This window comes from Manis javanica, chromosome 17 (assembly GCF_040802235.1).
Source record: "Manis javanica isolate MJ-LG chromosome 17, MJ_LKY, whole genome shotgun sequence".
In the NCBI taxonomy this organism is placed as follows: Eukaryota; Metazoa; Chordata; class Mammalia; order Pholidota; family Manidae; genus Manis; species Manis javanica.
Window position 1 is genome coordinate 38,281,658 of NC_133172.1, and position 19,760 is coordinate 38,301,417.

At 48.4% G+C, this 19,760-nt stretch overlaps 1 protein-coding gene, 1 long non-coding RNA gene and 1 other non-coding gene across 12 annotated transcripts in view; 2 read left to right on the plus strand and 1 right to left on the minus strand.

The window, feature by feature from the left end:
- Positions 1 to 230: 230 nt before the first annotated feature.
- The window catches only part of NLRC5 (NLR family CARD domain containing 5), a 102,013-nt gene continuing 82,483 nt past the window's right edge, over positions 231 to 19,760 (plus strand). For 4 of the 7 annotated variants that reach the window (XM_073226536.1, XM_073226542.1, XM_073226535.1 and 1 more), the window contains exon 1: positions 13,405 to 13,505. The gene's annotated coding sequence lies outside the window, so the exon portion shown is untranslated. Of the gene's footprint in view, positions 639 to 13,404; positions 13,506 to 19,760 lie in introns of those variants that run through there. The other 3 variants (XM_073226538.1, XM_073226539.1, XM_073226540.1) reach the window with 3 other exon arrangements.
- Positions 1,028 to 13,406, minus strand: LOC140847175 (uncharacterized). Of its 4 annotated transcripts, none has more exons than XR_012126871.1 (5): positions 13,255 to 13,406; positions 12,777 to 12,890; positions 12,159 to 12,220; positions 10,993 to 11,149; positions 1,028 to 9,767 (listed from the first exon to the last, which is right to left on the minus strand). It is a non-coding gene; the product is annotated as an uncharacterized lncRNA (long non-coding RNA). The 4 variants fall into 4 exon arrangements; XR_012126872.1 differs by having other exon boundaries at positions 10,982 to 11,149; XR_012126870.1 differs by lacking the exon at positions 1,028 to 9,767 and having other exon boundaries at positions 9,774 to 11,149; positions 13,255 to 13,405.
- LOC140847236 (U2 spliceosomal RNA) lies at positions 6,566 to 6,756 on the plus strand. Its single transcript, XR_012127034.1, has one exon. It is a non-coding gene; the product is annotated as a U2 spliceosomal RNA (small nuclear RNA).

Here is a 19,760-nt window from a genome sequence, read left to right on the forward strand (position 1 = left end):
ATCAAATCCCAGCTCAGTGGAGGTTTTTTAAGCCACCACGTAAACTGTCTGAGCCAGTTCCCTCTCTGTTCTGTAGTTACAACAGTAGTAACCACCTGATGGGGTGATTGTGCGGCTCACACTAGGAAATGCATGCAAACCTCAGCACTGCGCCCAGGGTGCTTGGGGCACGTTAGCTATTTTTATTCTGTTGTATTCTGCAAGCTGAAGTTAGACCCAGGGTGAGGGCTTGGGGAGAGTCTGAATGTGTCCCACCAGCTTTGTGCCTTCCTGCCCCATTTTATGGATGAAGAAACTGAAATTCAGGGAGGTGAGGGGACTGTTCCAGCTGGGAAGTGGAGGCTCAGACTTTGAGTCTGAGCTATCAAAGATCCCCAAGCCCCTGTTCCCTGTTTCTACACTGTAACCGTCCCTCTGAGGAGCCGCTGTGGTCCATGGCCGGCAGAGAGGGATGTGGCCAGTCTGAGGGATGTGCCTGGTTCTTTGGCCTCTGGCATGCAGTAAGGGCTCAGTGAACAGAGGCACTGAAGAACTGTGAAACCCCAGGTCTGGTAGACCTTCTGGGCGCTGCACCAGCAAATTGGTGGCGTGGCTGAGCAGTGCAGTGGGGAGTAAGCCTGATGCTGTCTTTCTGAGAGGTAAGTCCTTCCCCTCCTCTCCACTTCTCCACTTCCTCTGCTACCCAAACCTGGAAGAGGAACTTTGTCTCTCTGGGAACACCATGCCAGTGGCTGGGCCTGCAGTGTGAATGATCTGAGGGCAGGGCAATCTCCTCTAGAAGGCCCAAGCAGCCATGGAAATTTAGAAGGGGCTGGGGTAGTCCGGTAGCATCAGCGAGGGCATGGCTCTTGATGCAGACACTCCCATGCTGTGCTCCACCCCTCATGTTGACTCTGCCCCAGCTGCAGGAAGCTACCTCTATTAGGATGTATATATATATAAGCTTAGGATAACTTTAGGGTATATATAACCTTAGGGTGTCAGTTCTGCTGCTGTAACAAAATGACCCAAAACAATAGTGGCCTAAACAAGATAGACATTTATTTCCCTCAAGTAATGATCCAAGTGTGTGCAGTCCAGGGTGGCTTGGTGGCACCATGCTGTCAGGCCCCCAGGCTCCTTCTGTCCTGTTGCTCAGCCATCTGCATGGTCCAGGATGACTGGCCTGGGCACCACCCACCCACTTTAGCTCACATCCCATTGGCCTCCACCTGATCTCGTGGCCACACTTATTGCAGGGGAAGCTGAGCCCAGGCAGCCACGAGCCCAGCTAAAACTTGGGTATTACAAGACTCAGAGTGATGAGAAGGGGCTCGAGGGGACAACCAGCCATCTCTGCGATGGAGCCTTTCTTCAGAAAAGTGAACCAAAGGATCATTTCTGAGGTTGGAGGATGCTCCCGGAGCCCGTTCACAGTCCCTGGGCTGGTGATGGAGGGGCAGGGAAAAGCACAGTGGCTTCTTTTCCTGACTTCAGTGAACAGGGCTTGATGCTCCGCTGACTGTTTCCTGCAGGTGAAGGGCTGGCCTGCATGGTCACCAGATGTTCTGACTGATACTTTTACCAGCATATATCCTGGGAAGGTGGTGACCACATCTGTCTGGTCCATCCCACACTGTGGTTAGACATGGCCAGCCCTTGGGAACTAGGTGATGAACAAATGCTCAGCCTGATGGGGGAAGGGTCCAAAGTGAGTGGGGTGGGCTTGGCTGCTGTGGAATCCACATGAGCACGTGCCATGTATGCTTGTGCGCACACAGGTGGGGGAGTGGGGAGTGGGGCGTGCACTCTAGGTGTCGCACAAAGATGCTGTGGACCATCTAAGCTGGAGCAATAATACCAAAGGCCAGCATCTAGTGGGGCCTACTATGTGCTGGGTGCTTTAATATATATAGTGTGGCACATAGTAAGTATGCATTGAATGTGAGCTGCTGTTAATGTCTGAGCTGCAATTATTGTTGTTGCACTCACCCTGTGAGATGAGTCCTACTGTTACCTCTGCTTTACAAAGAACAAAAACAAAGCTCAGAGAGGGTAGATGACTTGCTTGAGACCACACAGCTTATAAGGAGGTGGCACTAAGGCCCGTACTCTTCACCTTAGGTTACACTAGGGAAGTGTAGGTGGTTTTCAGTCGTTACCTATCACTGAACCAGTGGGGAAACTGAGGCACACAGAGGGGGAAAAGACTTGCCCAAGGCCACACAGCCTGTGTATGGCAGAACAGGGACCAGAGCCAGGCCTCCTGAGGCTGGCCAGGGGTTCCCTGTATCACACCCTTCACAGAGCTTCTCAAATCTTGTCTGGGAGCTTGGGCGTTGGGTTTGGGGAAGGATCCAGCCCCTGATAGTCCACCTCTCCCCATAGTTTTCTTCTGAGGACTGACCTTCTCATACACCCCTATCCCTTCTCTGTCTCTTTTTAGGCAGTGCTGGAGAACCAGGGCTTGAATACCAACCTGAAAATCTCTCAGCATGTAACTGTCCCATCCCCACTTGGTTTCTACCTCATGCACACCCAATCCTGCCCTTTTCTCAGGAGACCCCACACACCAATAACAATGACAACAATTGCAGTAGTTAACTCTAAGCTCCTTCTAGGTGTGAGGCACTGAGCTAGACCTTCTACGGGTCTTGCTTCACTCAGTGCTTGCTCACCCCGGGTGCGAGGCTCTTTCACGGTCTGCATTTATACACCAGGAAACCGTTAGTAAGCAGCAGAGCTGGGGTTGAGCCCAGCCGTGATGCCTGCAAGTCTGTGCTCTATGCTTCTGCTGGATGAGCGCCACCCATGCCATAGGGCCTGGCGGGGGGCTGGAACCACATGCCCAACCCCAAGCTCAGAGGGCCCCAGCAATAGAATGGGACTATTACTCCTGATTCTAAAGCCAACCTCAGGCAGGCTCCTTGGGGGTCACAGTCTCTGTCTGCTCTGCCCAGTGGCAGTGATGTCCATAATCCAGTCTCGACGCAAGGGTCCACTGGGAAGCCGTGATCCCTACCTCCAGCAGACCCTCACCCTTTCTGGTAGCCTCCCCCAGCTTCCTGGTCAACTCATTTCACCACCCACTGAAGTGACAGCTTCAGTCTTTCTTCACCATCCTCAAATTTCCAGCCACCCCTTCCTGTCTCCCAACCCCTCTCCACAGTCTTGCCTTCTACTTCCCAGAGAGCCGGGCAGTGCCATCAATAGCGTCCTTCATCTTCTTCTTCCCAGTCCTACCAACACTCCCACCTTCCTGCTGTCCTTCTCTTCTAACAGAGGATGGTTCTTCTTCCCTTAGGCACTGTAGACCTCCTTTCCAGCTCTGTGACTGCCTCTCTTCTCCTAGGTATGCAGCTCAGAATCTCAGGCATGTCCTTGACCTGTTCTTCTCCCTCATTCCCATTACTGAGTCCTGTCCATTCTATGACCTCAATATTTCTAGAGTCTGTCTATGTCTCCTTGTCTCTGTCTCTACCCTAGGCCAGGCTTCCATTTTCTTTTGTGAGGACCCATCATCTACAGGCACCTAGTGGGGTTCCCTGCATCCTGATGTGTCCTAGTATCTGCTCCCCACAGCAGCCTCAGGGGGAAAAAGATCATCAATCACTTGCCTGCTTAAAACTTACTGAGGATAAAGGGAGTGTTAGGATAATGGCAAAATTTTCTGACAGGGGCACTAGGGTGCCTGCACTTTCTGGCTCCTGTCTTTCTCTAATCTAGTTGTTTTGGATTCAGCATAATTTTTCAGTTTAAGGGTTGATGTCTTTCATCAGCTCTGGACATTTCTCAGTCACTGTCTTTGCAATTATTGCCTCTTCCTTATTTCTTCTTAACTTCTTCAATTTCCATTAGACGTATGTTGGGCCTTCTCATTTCATCCCGTAGGTCTCTTATTTGCTCTGTGGTTAGATCCACCTCCTTAAATCTTTATGTTAAATTCTAGATCCTTTCTTCAGATATCTCTTTCAATCCACTCATTCCTTTTATAGTTGTGTCTCATCTGTTTACTCATTCTCTGGGTTTTTCATTTTAATATCAATAATTTTTTATTTCTAGAAATTCTATTGAGTTCATTTTCCAATCTAACTGTTCTTTTTCTCCCCTCCTGGAGTCCTGTTATTTCATTATGGCTCTATTCTTTAATCATTAAAAAATGAGCTCCTTTGTACTTTCTTACAGATTGTTCTGTTATGCCAGATCCTTCGGGGACTCATCTCTGGTTGGTTGCGTTGCCGGCTCTCTCTAGGGGTGGATGGTCTCCTCATGTGGTCTGTAATTTTCGTTTTCTTGCTCACTCCTCTTTAGTGGAATTTGGTTTTCCTGTGAACACACTGCTGCCTGGATTATCTACATTTCCCTGGAGAAAGATGTTGCACTTATTCCTGCCAGGAACCCCAAAGGCTATATCGTTCATTAGTCTGGATGTGTTTTTAGGGTAATTCTCAGCTCAGGAAGTCCTGCAACAGGCAGGCAGCAAAAATACATATTTTAGAGGTGCATGTGCACGGGCATGGGTTTTCAAATTATGCCACCACAACCACTCCCATCCCAGCACCCCTGTGGCTTCCTTTGGTGGGTGAAGTTGTTTATTCTCCTCTCCACCAAGACAACATGTCTTCATTCTACCTCCTCATCTCACTTCTCTCCCTCTGAGAGTGTTAAAACCCAAGCCAGTGTGGTTTGAACCCACATCTTGGTTCTTGTCTCTCTGGGCATCCTACTTATAGTTGTGATTCTTAGTTCCTCTTCATCTCTAGTTTCTGGGATTATCCCTTTCTTCTGAGCTCAGCTATGCATCAAACAAAACCTTTTATTGCAATGTAGCCACTAGTTCAACTGTTTGTTGGGAGAGATCTCCCTGAGCCCAGTCCAACAGTCTGCAAATTGGAGGTCCTAGCCACCTGCCCAGGTCACCTCAGGCTACACTCCTGAGCCTTATACCCCACATTAGCCATGCTCCCTCCACAGGGCCTTTGCACATGCTGTTCCCTCTTCCCAGAATGCTTCCCCCTCACTCCCCCATCTGATTCCTTCTCATCTTGTCTACTCCCTGCCTCCCTCTGCACCCACCTCACCTCACCTCATCTCACCCTGCCTATCTCCATACCACTAGGTTAGATCCCCTCTCGAGGTCCCTCAAACTACAGCCTGGTACTCTCTCCTTTAAAATACTCCTATGGTGCCATTTGACATTTACTTCTGGAATCATACAATAAGTGTTGAGCTTCCTGAAGGTAGAGACCCCATCTGTTTGGCTCTCTGCTGTACCCCACCTCCTCACCCAGGGCTGGAGCAGAGTCAGTATTCCATGAATATTATTAAATCAAAGCAAAAGCAGCAGCTTTTGGTGGATTACCAAGCAGTGGGGCTGTTCTAAGCTCTTTAAATGGATTCTCTCATTTAATCCAGGCAACAACCCTGTGAGGGAGGTACTATTATATCCTGATTTTGCAGATGAAGAAGGTGAGGCACAGCAGGCTAAGTGAAGGAAGGCACCCTTACCACATTCCGAGACGTGGGCAGGGCAAGGGACGGCTTCATTGCTACACAGTCTGAGAAAGTTTAAGGCCACAGACAGCAAGAGTCATGCTCAGGTTACTGACAATTTAATGATGGGTTGGGGCCTAGGGCTCAAGTGTCAGAGCCCAGCCTGAGGCCCAGCCACTGCCCAGGTAGCTTTCTCTTCCTAGTGCCATGAACCCTGCATCAGCCTAATCCCTCCTATCTCCACAGCTGTTCTGAAGGATCCCTCCCTGCCTCTGCCAGCTTTTCCATGCCTTCCCCACTAACTAGCTGCCCACTGCCTCAAGATGCCAACCAAGAGCTTCAGAACACAGGTGTCGCGGTCAGTCCTTCCACGACGGTGTAATTCCTCTTCCCACATCCAGGCAGGCAGCGTTCTGTGGCTTACACTTTTAAAGAGGGGAGGTGGGTGTGGAGGGAGGTGGGGACTGGGGGACCCAGCCTGCAGGTAGGCCTCTGAAACCCCCAAGTTCTCACCACCTCTGGTGTGACTGGTAATTTCTAAAACATGGCTCTCCTCCTGATGTTCAAGATCATGCCATACACGTCACGGAGGGGCGCGCATGGGAGACTTGAAGGTTATAATAATATTTTCTTTCCTAGGCTGGGCGGTAGGACATGGGTGTTTATTACACAGGCCCACAAACCTTTGTGCATATCCATCAAGGCCACATGAATTTTCAAATTCAGAATTTCGTTCATTTTAGAAAGGCGGCTCAGTGTGTGCACTGGATGTTTCGTGGGACATGCTTCCCGGGCTCTGGATGTCACCCCACAATGGAGCTCACTGATATTTCTCCACATGTGAACAGTCAAATAAAGTGAGAAAACAGCCTCCCATCCATTTAATGGCCAGGTTTGCTGACAAACTTGAGAAAAAACTTGTAATCTCCAGTGCTTGCTTGATTTTGTCATTGTGGATAAGGAACTGAGAATCATATTTTATATCAACTATATTTCAATAAAAAAAACAGAATCGAGGATCAGTACTATGCCTAACGGCCCCTTGTATATCATCAACATTTTTTAATATATGAAACTAAAGACAAAAGTAATGATCGCTTCTCGGCCTTTTGGCTGAGATCAAGTGTAGTATCTGTTCTTATCGGTTTGGTATCTGATGCGTCCTCTATCCGGGGACGGTATATTGAATGGATTTTTGGAATCAGGGGATGGAATGGGAGCTTGCTCCGTCCACTCCACGCATCGACCTGGTATTGCAGTACTTCCAGGAACGGTGCACCAAAAAAAAAGAAAAAAAAAAAAAAAAAAAAAAAAAAAAAGTAATGCAGGCACTTTGTGCAAAAGAGAGAAAAGTCTTAAGAAGAAAATCAGTTGTTCACACCTGTGGTAAATTTGCCGTAACTAAGAGGTTAACATTGGTATATTTGCCCTTAACCAAATTCCAGACTTTATTTGAATCCTACCAGTTTTTCCACTGATCTATCCCTGTCTATCCCAGGATCCAATCCAGGAGAGCATGTTGCATTTAGTCTTTTAAAAATCTCTGAAAATTTTGGATTATTTTCTTTCTTTCTTTTTTGATTATATAGGAATCTGAAAAATCCAGAGTACTCGAGCCAACACCTTTTGCCTCCCCATCCCAGAATGTTCCGTTTTATCCTTCCTCTCGACTTTTCAGGGGGTTCCCTCTTATTTTTCCCCAGCTCTGGACACTTTCCTTCTTGCTTTTGAGTCTGGCTGTGGACATAAATGCTTCTGAGGAATCTGCTAGCCAAGACTTTTATGTGTTGGAGAGCTTCCAGAAGGCAGGTTTAACTGCACCTCAAGGGGCAGGGAGAGAACCACGGGAAGGTGTCCTGGTGGGGGAAGAACACTGATAGGATTGATGGGGGGATCCCAGTGTGCCTGGTGGGGAGGGGTTATTTGGGGGTGAAGGAGTTGTAGACCAGGCCTGGAGGTAAGTTGAGATCATATCATGGAGCCTAAAGTCTAGAAGGAGGCAGTAGAAGCCACAAGAGGCTTTGGGGGGAATACAAGATATGGTTGGTGCTGCTGTGGGATGGTGGGATTGGGGAGACATTAAACTGAGCCCCTGCTTAAAATAGCTGAGAGTAGGAGTGACCCTCAAGGGTCAGTTGGGCCCTCCCCTTCACTATACACAGGAGTTCCAGAGGCTGAGCACCAGAAGGATACTTGTTCAAGGTCATATGTCACATTTATACCAGAGTCAATAGTTTCTGCACCCCCAGAACTTTGATGTATGTATGTATGTATGTATTTTCAACAGTATCTGCTTACTCTGGGCCAGGCCCGTATGGCTCCTGACTTCATGAAGCTTGTAGTCTTATGGGCAGAGATAGACAATAACTAACTAGCCAAACAAAAGACTATATAACCACCAATTGTTCCCAGAACTATGAAAAAAAAATGATGTTCAGGGAAGGTACTTATATAGCTCAAAACTCAAAATGAAGAGGCTGTTTGAAAGTTATCTAGTGCTGTGCATCTCAAACTTCGGCATGTATCAGACTCACCTGCAGGGGTTGTTAAAACACAGATTACTGGGCCTAACTCTCAGAATTTCTGATATGGTAGGCCTGGGGTAGGGCTTGAGAATCCACATTTCTATCAACTTCCCTCCCAGTGGTGCTGAGGCTGCTGATTGAGATTCATCCTTGGAGTAGCGCCAATCCAGTGAATTTGGTCTTCCGAGTATGAAAATGCTGCTAATCCAATGGCCAGCAGGTGAATTCTCATCTTGCTTTGATGAATGTTTCATTTTGAGGGTGGAGAAATTGAGCTATGTGGGAAAGTCCTGATGCACTCTCATTGCTCACCAACACTGAAGAAGCTGGGTGTGTGGATAAGTGAGAATCCAGGAGAGGAACGGCTCACACGATCCTAAGGCCGCAGGTACTGGGCCACGTCCCTCAGTTCTCAGCAGATCAGTAGCTAGGCCTGACCCTAAGGCTCCTGGGGACCACTGCTCCCCACGCCTCTTCAATCGCTCAGTGCAGAGAGGTGAGAGGCTCAGGCTGGGGGGCTGCTCTCTGCTCTGAGGAGGGCCCTGGCTCACAGTGAATCTGGTTTTTCTCCCAGGATATCACCCCCAACCTCCTGCTCCAGGAAGAAACTCTTCTAGGGCCCCTGGACTCCAAGTGCATACTGCAGAAGAGAGAGGGGGTGGCTGATTCAGCAAATCTCTCCCTGGTCCCTCTGGTGTCAGACACTGGACATTGATGGGGAAATAGGGCTCCTTTCCTTCAGAACCTGACTGCTCGGGGACTAAGATCCCTACCTAGAGTCTTAACTATGAGGAGGAGGCACCGCGAAGACCGGAGGGAGGGCGTAACAGAAGGAAGGGCCTGCCTGAGCAAAGGCCTGGCAGCTGGAATGGCAGGTGTCAAGGTAGTGCTCACAAGAGCTCTCCTGTGGAAGGCCTTGAATATTAAACAGAAGCACTTAGAAGTATCCCTAGAGTTTCTTTTCTGGAGGATGGGGACACAGTAGAGGGCCAAATTCTCATCTCTTTTAGATTTTGGGATTAAACTGAAGCCGTTTCCAACTTGATGGAGGTAAATGGTCTTGGGTAGACTGGGAGAAAGCCCTGTGGTACCTCATGTCCTAAAGAAAGCAGACAGAAGGCCCTAAAAGAAATCAGGCAACAGGACCAGAGGGATGAGACTAGATGATCCTTCCCTTGTGGCTTGTGAGTCTTCTCCCTGCGGCTGTTGGGAAGGCCCTTAGGCTGCGGAAACAGGATCCTGGTGGCGTGGATTAAGGGGGTGGAAGGGGGCAGGAGAGCACCGGCTGCTTCCTGGGCCTTGGTTTCCCCTCAGATACCTCCCCAGGGCCTAGCAGGGACCATGCCAGGGAGGTGGGCATTCCTGGGGGGTGGGCAGGAAGGAAGGGGAGTGATTTTTCCCTGGACATGGATGAATGCATGCCCATCTGGAGGTGGGGCTATTTGCCCTCTGTCACTTGTGTGACTCGTGTGACTCACAGTGGGCCTCTCAAGGGCAAAGCAGCTCTGAGTTCATCCCGAGCCTCCTGGGGTCGATGGTCACCACGTGGGCATCCCTGAAGTCACAAGGAGGCTTTCATCCTTTCAGGCTCTTCTCAGGCAGAGTTGCACGTGCCTCTGACTCTCCAGCCACCCGGAGTCCCAAGTGTCCCACCCCCGTGGTGGCAGTGTGCACCAGTGAGGATCCTGGGTCCGACCCCTGGAGAATCTTCTCTCTATCCCAAGTGGGCTGGCTCCGCCCCCTCCAGGGTGCACGTGTGCTCTGGGCAACCTGAAGTGGCACAAAGAACCCTAGGCTGGAAGGCTGGGACCTGGTTCAAGCCCAGTGCTGAGCCTCAGGTTCCCTTCTTATAAAATGAGTGTTGGACTGGATCATCTCCAGAACCCCTTTTGACCCTGGTGCTGTGGGATATTTGTCCACATGAGGTGACTCTAACGGTATAATCTCAGACACCATTACTTGGGTGGGAAGAGGGTATTTTGGAGCTGGCCCTGACTTCTTTTTGAGTATCTGCTTGCCCGTGTGGCTTTGGGAGAGGAAAAGGGTAGGGAGCTGGAATTGTCCTGGTTGGCTTTCTTAGCCTCTCCCTTGGTCAGCAGACAGTGTCTCTCAGACCCTCTCTCTCTGTGCCCCACAGCACCAAGTCCTGACCTCCTCTCCTGACCTGAGGTCTCCTGACCAAGTCCCTGAGTCCTGAGGGCAACATAGAAATTCCAGGCCATTGGGGTGGTGACACCAGTCAGGAGCCTCACTCTAGCTCAGAGTGCTCACTTAAGCAAGCTGGGAAGGCCCAGGCCTCTAGCCTACCACCTCCCTCCCACCCGGATGCCACAGGGACAGTGTCAAGATAGCCTAGCAGATCTGGGCAGCTCCTTCCCCAGACAGAGAGGTCACTATGGACCCCAGCCCAGGCAGGACCCTAGAGGCCCTGGGGGCTTGTTTCTGCTCCAGAAAGCTACAGTCCCCCCACTTCCTTCCCCATCCTGGGAGAGCATCTCAGCCAGGTCTGCACTGGGAGGGCACTCACATGTCACTGCACTAAGCAGAAGGAGACAGTGAGTCCCAGAGCTTGCCAGAACAGGACTGGCCTGCTGGACCCTTCTCCCAAGTCCTGACCCCTCTGTCTAAATTCAGAAGCTCTGACCTAGGCCCAGCTCAAAAGATGAGGAGGTACCTCCAGACTGGGTGGGGTTCTGGCTCCCACACAGTCGAAATCTGTTCCCAGGAGAAGGCTGCACTTGCTGCCAGGGAGAAAACAGGGCTTCCCAAGGCTGAGGTCCTGCAGAAGCATATCCTGTCACCTGGGCTGTGGACCCAGGACAGGATAGGGCCCCAGTGTTTGGTACCAGCCTCAGGCAGATGGAAAATGTAGGGGAAAGGCCTGGCCTTCAAACGTGGGTCCCAATCCCATCCCCCTCCAGTTACTAGTCTGGGTCCTTCTGTACCTCAGTTTCTTCATCTATTTAATAGGGTGATAATAGTACCTTCCACGCACCATTCTGGTAAGGACTGAGTTAGCCTAGAGGGAGTATCACACAGTGGCCAGGAGCAGGGGCTCTGGAGCTGGCCTGCTGGGTCTGAATCTTGAGTCCTCCATCACTAGCTGTGCAATCTTAGGCATAATACTACCTTCTCTGCCTCCGTTCCTTCACCTGTAAAAGTAGAGATAATAGAGCTGCTGTGAAGAATAAAGGAATGAGCACAAATACCTAGAACAGTGGCTGCTGGTACATACTCCGTGCTCCATGAATGCCAGCTATTGGTCATACTTTGTGGAGATGAGGTATGTGGCATACAGAGGTGCCCAGCAATGTGGGATTCATCTTCCAGTTCCCCTGACTCTCACATCTCAAGTTTCCTACCCAAAAGTCCAACATTCAAGATTCCCTCTGATCTCCCATTCATGAAAGCTTATTACCTTGTTCATACTCAAGTGTAAATGACTGATGGTCTCTTAATTTGCACTGGAGGAGTTTGCACACCTTCAACCAAAGGAACAGTGTGCTACTGATGAACTCCAGGTCACACGCCAGGCTAAGGACAGGGAGAATTTGGAAAGGAAGGTAGGTTTACTGGAGTTCCTTCAGTGATAACTATCTTGGCAGGCCTTGTACCTTCAGGGTAGAAAGGGCATTGGGTTCAAGACCAGCTCTGCTCCTGAGGTTGCTGTGTGAATTTCAGCAACTCACTGGACTATCTGGCTCTCAGTTTCTTCATCTGCATAATGGGATAGTAACTTTTCTTCTGCTCCCCTCAAGGAGCAGTTCAAAATTAAATGCATCTGAAAATGGTCTGCATTTGTCTGTCTGGATTGTGGTTATTTGTCTATATGTCCATCTGCTGTCTCCAGTCTGGACAGGGAGTGGGCCAGAGTCTTTCCTGGGACCTGATACAAGGCTGATCACACAGTAGTCATTGACTGAACGTGAGTGGGACTGAAGTGCACATCCTGAGCTTGGGACATAATCAGTTTGTCCCGTATGCATATTCACAGCCCACATTCACACTCTCAGCCATCCCCTACCATGTCCACAGAGCCTTGGGGAAGCGGGAAAAACCCCATGTAGCAAATGAGGGAACTAAGGCCTGGGGAGGTCAGGGCATTTGTCCAAGGTCACACAGCTGGAAGTGGTGCACTGAGAATCCCACATAAGCACTTGCCTGCAAAATCCATGCCCTTCCCATTCCTTCTGTCACACGATTTCTGCATGTCTGAGTTGGTCCTAGAAGGGAGGCAGTTTTCATCTCACAGGGATGTATGTGGGGCCTGCAGAAGGGGCCAGAACTAGAAGGATGGGCTTATGGGCTTCAGGCACAGGCTGTATCAGCTCCAACTGCCAGTAATCAAGTTCTCAGGACCTCTCTATGTGAAAGTATTATTATCATCTTACAGAAGGCAAAACTGAAGCTCAGAGAAGTAATGACATTTGGCAGTAAGTTAAAGAGTAAGACTTGAACCCCAAGTATGTGATACTGATGGTTGTCCCCATGACCAAACTTGCAGGGGCCTCATATTCACACCCCCACCTGGAAAGCAGGACAGAAGAGATCCGGGAGTGAAGCAGCTTCACTGTGGGGAGGCCCAGGGGAGGTGGGTAGAAGATCCTCCTGCTAGGCAAACTCCTCCACAGTGTGGATATGTCCTCTTCCAAAGGAGAGGAGCTCCCTGTCCCAGGAGGTGTGCAAAAAGCCAGAGAGGTTGTAGTAAAGCTTTGCAAGGTTAGCTAGGCTAGTGCCATTCAAAACTGCTGCTGATCCTGCCTCGGGGAGCCATCTCACCTTCTTTCTGCCCGTCCTGTCCTCTTTGTTTCATCTCTTCCTCAATCTCTGCCTGTGCCCCTGTGTGACTTGGGCAAGTTCCTTCACCGCCTTTCTGAGGCTCAGTTTGCTCACCTGTAAAATGGGGGTAATGCTCATACCTGCATTTTGGGGTTATTTTGAGGATTAGATGAGATGAATTTGTGGATAGTGTTCACCACCGTCCAGAGAGTCAAGAGTAAGACCAATCATTATTGTTATTCTCTCTCTTCTGCTTTCATTCCGGAGGGCAACCCAAAACAGAAGACAGGACCCCTGGGCTCCGAGTCTCCTGCACAGCAAACACCTCCCTTTTCCCATCCTGTCCCATCCCTCCTGTGTCCCCAGGTTAGCAGAGAAAGTTGAACTCAGCTTGGGGTCCTCCTGCGGCTCCCTGACCACCTCCAACTAGCGCGCCCGGTGAGCCAACCTTACGCCTCTGCCTCAGTTTCCTACTCACCAAGGAAGCGAGCCCCCCGCATCCCTCGGGGCTGTCCCTGGGTCCGGTTGGCAAAGTCGTCGAGCGCCAGGAGGCGCGGGCCCCGGGGCAGCGGGTGTGCGCCCCCGCTGGTTCCTGGGGGCCGAGCCGGACTGGTACTTGAATCCACGTGATTTCCCGGCAGCGGCAGCCGGTTCCCAGCCCCAGCCGCTCAGCTCCCCGCGCCTACTTTCAGTTTCTAGACGAGCGCGGCGGAGCCGGGAGAGCAGCCGGTGAGTGCAGAGCACGCCGAGGGGCTGCGGGACCCGGCCAGGGTGCGGGGCGCGGGGAGGCGCGGCGGAGGGCGCACGCCGCGCGGAGGAGGGGATGCTGGAGGGCTGGGTGCCAGAGACCCAGGGGGTGGCCAGGTAGCTGGCCGGGGGCGCGGACGGATGGGCTGATGAACCTCCGGGCAGTGCTCAGCCTGCCACCGTGCGGAGTTTGGAGGGTGAGTGGTGAGCCGCGCAGGAAGGCAGGTCGCGGGCTGGCAGCCGCGAAGGTGCGCTGCCCACCTACGCGACGCTCCTGTCACCTCCTGGACCCTCACCTTTTCATTGCTTTTTGAAGAATTACTGAAGTCACGCTGCTCATCCTGCACAATTCACTTTTTAACCTAAAAAAGCCATTCATTAAGGACAATTCCAAACATAGACAAAAGCGGAAGAAACAGACTTAGGTTGAGGCACACGATCTTGCTGGGTTCTTTCCACGAAACCCCTTGTAACCACCGCTCAGCTTCAACAGTCACCAGCCCAGGGCCCGCTGTTCCGTCTCTAACACACCTCATTTGGAAACAATAGCAAACAGACGCCACAACATCTCAGCCAAAACATTTCAGAGTTTCCTGAAGACAAGGAGTCTTAAATACATAACCACAATACCATTGGCATACTTTAAACATTTCAACAATAGTTCCTTAGTGTCAAATCTCCACAGACTATTTCTACCGAACATTTTAACCTCCTAAGTAATACATGGGTGCCTCGTTTCGTTACTTGATTTTTGCATTTCCGTCTCGTTTCCCATCAGTTTTCTCACTTAGGAGTCCAGGTTCTGGAGTTTGCTGGGGTGGCCCCTTGGGGAGGTGTGGGAGAGACTCTCCCACTTAACCTTAAGGACAGTCTCCATCCACTTTTGAGGGTCTTACGCTCCCTTTTTAAAAGGTTGCAGGTTCTGCAGACCTAAAACAGAAAGTTTGAAATCCAGCACTTTCCTGCCTCCCAAACCTGGGATGGCAGAGATGGGTAGACCCTCGGCCAGAGCCTGGAACCTCATCCCTCCAAATTGCTTTTCCTTCTCTCTACCAAGCAATTAATTCCAGAAAAGCGCTAGGCTTGGTCTCCCACTGGAGACAGAGAGGGAGGTAAAGCTGATGATTTCAGAATTCATCCAGTCTCCCCACACAGTGTGCACTCCTCAAACCTTGCTGAACCTAGCGACGACTAGACATTGTGCCCACCTGCCTTGTGTCCAAAGCCCAGAGCCAGCCTGACCTGGCACCTGGCATGGGAGGCAGGTAGACCAGGGCTCACAGCACCATGGATTTACTGGGTGACTGTGGACTATTTAATCTCACAGAACCTCGATTGCTCATCTGTAAAAATGGGGGTAATAATATGTCATTCAAAACATGTTTCGTGGGTTGGATGAGATGATATATGCCCAGTGCATCGTCAATCTCGAAGTACCGCATAAGCATGAGAGGTGAATGGGGTCTTAATTGAAGAGACAGGCAGGCAGTGAGAGGTGAATGGGGTCTTAATGAAGACAAACAGGCAGAAGGGAAAGTTCTTTGAAGAGTTTCACAATATGTTTAGCCGTATTCTTTAACCAGACACAGAATGACTGGGTGTTTGCAGGACCAGGCCTGTCCCCCTACACTCCAACACACATAACCCCTCCCCTCTGAGCAAAAGTCAGCAAAACTTCTTAGTGCATCCTCCCTCATCTGTTATGGATTGAATTGTGTCCCTGAAAAAGATATATTAAAGTCCTTATCTCCAGTACTTCAGAATGTGACTGTATTTGGAAATAAGGTCATAGCAGATGTAACCAACTAGTTAAAATGAGGTCATACTGGAGTAGGTGGGCTCTTAATTCAGTATGACTGGTGCCCTTATAAGAGAGAAGATTGGCATATGGAGATAGAGATGCGTGGGAAAAAGACAGCTATGTGACAAACGAGGCAGACATTGGAATGACACATCTACAAGCCAAAGGACTCCAAAAGTTGCCAGCAAATACCAGAAGCTGGAATAGGCACAGTAGGATCCTCCCTTAGAGACTTCTGAGACCTTGGCCCAGCTGAGACCTTGATTTCAGATTTCTGGCCTTCAGAACTGTGAGATAATAGTCTCTCTTATTTGAATCCACCCAGTTTGTGATCCTTTGTTACAGCTGTAACAAAGCTAGAAAACTAATTCGCCATTGCCAGAATCTCTCTTCTGCCTTCTTCACAGAGCTCACCTAAGGATTAAGTAATTACGAATTGCTTAAGTAAGTAATTATCACTTAAGTAAGTGTGAGTACTTTGTAAAAAGCTTTTGTAGGCTTTCTGAGGATGTAAACTACTGGTTTTTTTTAGTGGATTTATTTTTCTGAGTGTTGGCTGGTAGTCCAGGTCTACCTTGGCTGAAACTTTGTCTTCAAGGAAAACACCAGATGATTCGAGAAGAAAAAGAATATCTGAAAAATTGATCAGCCCGGCTGTTAGTGCAGGCTGTCTGGACAAGGGGAGCCCTTTGGTCCCTCAGACCAGTCTGCCAGCTTGGAGAACATATCCCTACCATTCACTGCACTTAAAACACTGGTGAAAGTGGTCAGGCAAGCAAGCACTTGGTTACATGTGGGACTTGTTACCCATAAAATAAGCATGACTGTGTAACCCACAGTCATATTGTTTGGAGTTTCTTGGGTCCTTGAGGGCTGGGTAAAGTTGGCAAGAACCTCCTTGGGAAGCCCTAAGTGTTCTTAAGCTCTTTGTGGATGTGAAGGGATAGGTGTCAGCTTAATTCTTCTGGTCACCTCTGACCCCAGACTCTTCTTCTGCTCTGTAATCATCCTCTCTCCCTAGTTGACCAGGGCATGAAACCAGTCAGTTTCTGGGGTGGAGGATGGGAGACCTGGAGAAACATGAGTTCATTCATTGAAAGTATTTGTTGTACTGATTGTCACTCCCACCAGCTACATGTGACGGGTCTGCTTCCCACACCTGCTGCAACATGAGTACTATAAAATATTTCCATATTTGCAGATCTGGGAGATGAATAATGGTGTCTTTTCCCCCCATTTCTCTCATTATGAATGATATTAGACATCTTTTCAAATATTTAAGGGTCTCTTGTTCTTTTTCCAGAAACTGTTCATATTCTTTGCCCACTTTTCCATTGGGTTGTTGGCCTTTTTCCTATTGATCTGTAAAAGCACTTTACATAGTAAGGGAATTAGCTCTTTGTAATATGAGTGTACTGTCATTTTAAGTGGCTTCATAGTGATCCATAGATTGCAGAACCGTATCCATCTTTGTTAAACATTTAGCTTGGGTTTTGTTTTCTCCTACTGTGCATGGACTGTTTCCTCTTGTTTTATATAAAAAAGCAAGATGTGACATTAAAATTCTTTCCATTGCTCTCATCAGAACCTCTCTCAGGGCAGGAAGTAATTTGGGGACAATACCTTAATGGCATTGGAGTGGGTGGGGCCTGGTGTGTAAAGTGTTCAGCAGGGACCAGGACACTGTTGGGGGGGAGGGGAGGGGCAGGCTGTTTGCATGTAGCATGTGGGCAGTGGAGGACAGGAGGCGAAGGGAGGAGGGAGAAAAGGTGAAGAGTGACCAGGTGCCACAGGGAGAAGACCTCCAGAAACTTCTTGAGGGTACAGTGGTTAAGGGACAGTTTTGGTTGGGCGATGCCCCCTACTCCATGGGAGAGGGTACTGACAACACAGAACCCAACTTGGGCTTCACCCTGCGATCATTAAACTGCTCAGCACACATCTGCTGAGTTTCTACAGCCTGCCAGGTCTTGCACTAGGTGCTGAGCTAAAGCCTGGAGCTCCTGTGCCAATAGAAACAGACAATAAACAAGTTCACGAAGAAGCATAAAGGTGTGCCGGACACTTCGGGTGCAGGGAAGAAAGACAAGACAGACAAGAGGGCAGGCATGTTGGGGCAGAGGAAGGACTCTGGAATGGAGAGGCCAGGCATGGCCTGCTCATGAGGAGCCCTTGGGACAATTGAGGGGAGTGCAGCAGGGAGCCAAGAACCCTAACCTGCCCGGAGGGAGAGGGACCAGGAAGAGGCAATGGCAAAAAAGAGTAAGGGGGAAGGAGGAGGAAAGGGAGGGAGGGCGAAGGAAGGGAAGAAGGAGTTGTTTAAGTCTGCTGTGCTGACGATGTCTCCTGTGTGTATGCTTTGGGACTTTTTTGCATGTAATTTAACAAAAGGCTGGACCTGGACTGGGAGCCCATGGCCTTAGGAGACCATGTCATTACGGTCTCCCACCCCTCCTCGGAGGGGATATCCATAGGCAGACCTTAACCCCCCGGGGCCATTTATCTATATTGAGAAAGATAGGGCTGCCCTCACTGACATCCAGCTTTACTGCGAACTTCCGAGTAGCGAGAGCTTTGCTCCCAACTTGGGTTATTTCCTTGGGCTCTGTTCTCCATATGAACTTCTAAAGGGGTATATGGACTTTATTTTTATTCTTAGTTTTTTTTTTATCATGTTAAAATACACATAACATAAAATTTATCATCTTAACTGCTTTTAAGTGTATAAGTTCCACAGTATTAAATAAATTCACATTGTTTGGACAGCCATCACCATCAAACATCTCCATAACTCTTCACATCTTGTAAAGCCGAAGCCCTGTGTCTATACCCAACAACTCCCCATTCTCCTCTCCCCCCAGCACCTGGCAAACACCATTCTACTCTCTGTCTCTGTGGAGCTGACTATTCTGTGTACCTCATTTAAATGAAATCATACAGAAACTGTTGTTTTGTGACTGGCTTATTTCACTTAGTATAATGTCCTCAAGGTCCAGCCGTGTTGTAGCATATTGCAGGATTGCCTTCCTTTTAGGGCTGAATAATATTCCATTGTATTTATATACCTCATATTGCTATCTATTCATCTGTTGATGGACACTTGTGTTGCTTCCATGCATTAGCTGTTGTGAACCATGTTGCTACAAACATGGGTGTGCAAATATCTCTTTAAGACCCTGCTTTCAATTCTGTTGGGCATATACCCAAAAGTAGAATCACTGGGTTATATGGTAATTCTATTCTGATTTTTTTAGGATTCACCATCCTGTTTTCCACAGTAGCTATATCATTTTACATTCCCAACACCAGGGCACAAGGGTTCCAATTTCTCCACATCCCTGCCAGCACTTCCTGTTTTCTGTTTTTTTAGATAGTAGCTATCCTAACGGCTGTGTACGTACGTCATTGTACACAAACCTCATTGTAGTTTTGATTTGCATTTCCTTAATGATTGATGGTGTTGAGCATCTTCCATGTGCTTATTGGCCATTTGTACATCTTCTTTGGAGAAACATCTCTCAAGTCCTTAACCCATTTCTGGATTTGCTTGTTTGTTTTTGAATTTGGGGCATTTAGTTTTGTTGTTGCCTTTTTACTCTGTGACAGTGTCTTTTGGTGTACCAAACTTTTCAACTATCATGAAGTCCAGTTTGTATATTTTTTCTTTTGTGACCCATATATTAGTGTCCTATCCAAGAAATCATTGCCAAATCAATGTCATGAAGCTTTTGTCCTATGTGTTCTTCAAAAAGTTTTATTGTTTTAGGTCTTACCTTTTTGTCTTGATCCATTTTGAGTTATTTGTATACAGTATCAGGTAAGGGTCCAACTTCATTCTTTTTGCATGTGGATATCCAGTTTTCCCAACACCATTTATTGAAAAGACTGTCCTTTCCTCAGTGAATGGGCTTGGCAGCCTCATCAAAAATCACTTGACTGTATTTGAGAGAGTTTATTTCTGGGCTCTCTATTCTAGTCCATTGGTCTATATGTCTGTCTTCATGCTAATATCACATTATTTTAATTACTTTGTAGTCAGTTTTGAAATCAGGAAATATAAGTCCTCCAGTTTTGTTCTTCTATTTCAAGATTTTTTTGGCTGTTCAGGGCCTATTGAGGTATGAATTTTAGGATAGGTTTTTCTATTTCTGCAAATATGTCATTGGGATTTTGATAGGGAGTGCACTGAATCTGTAGATCACTTTGGGTAATATTTACCTTTTAACAATCTTGTGTCTTCCAAACTATGAACCTAGGATGTGTTTCCATTCATTTACATCTTCTTTAAGTTCTTTCATCAGTGTTTTGTAGTTTTCATTGTGTAAGGTTAATTTTTAGGTATTTTATTCTATTTGATGCTATTGTAAATGGAATTGTTTTTGTAATTTTTTTCAGATTGCCCATTGTGTATAGAAATGCAACTGATTTTTTTTTAA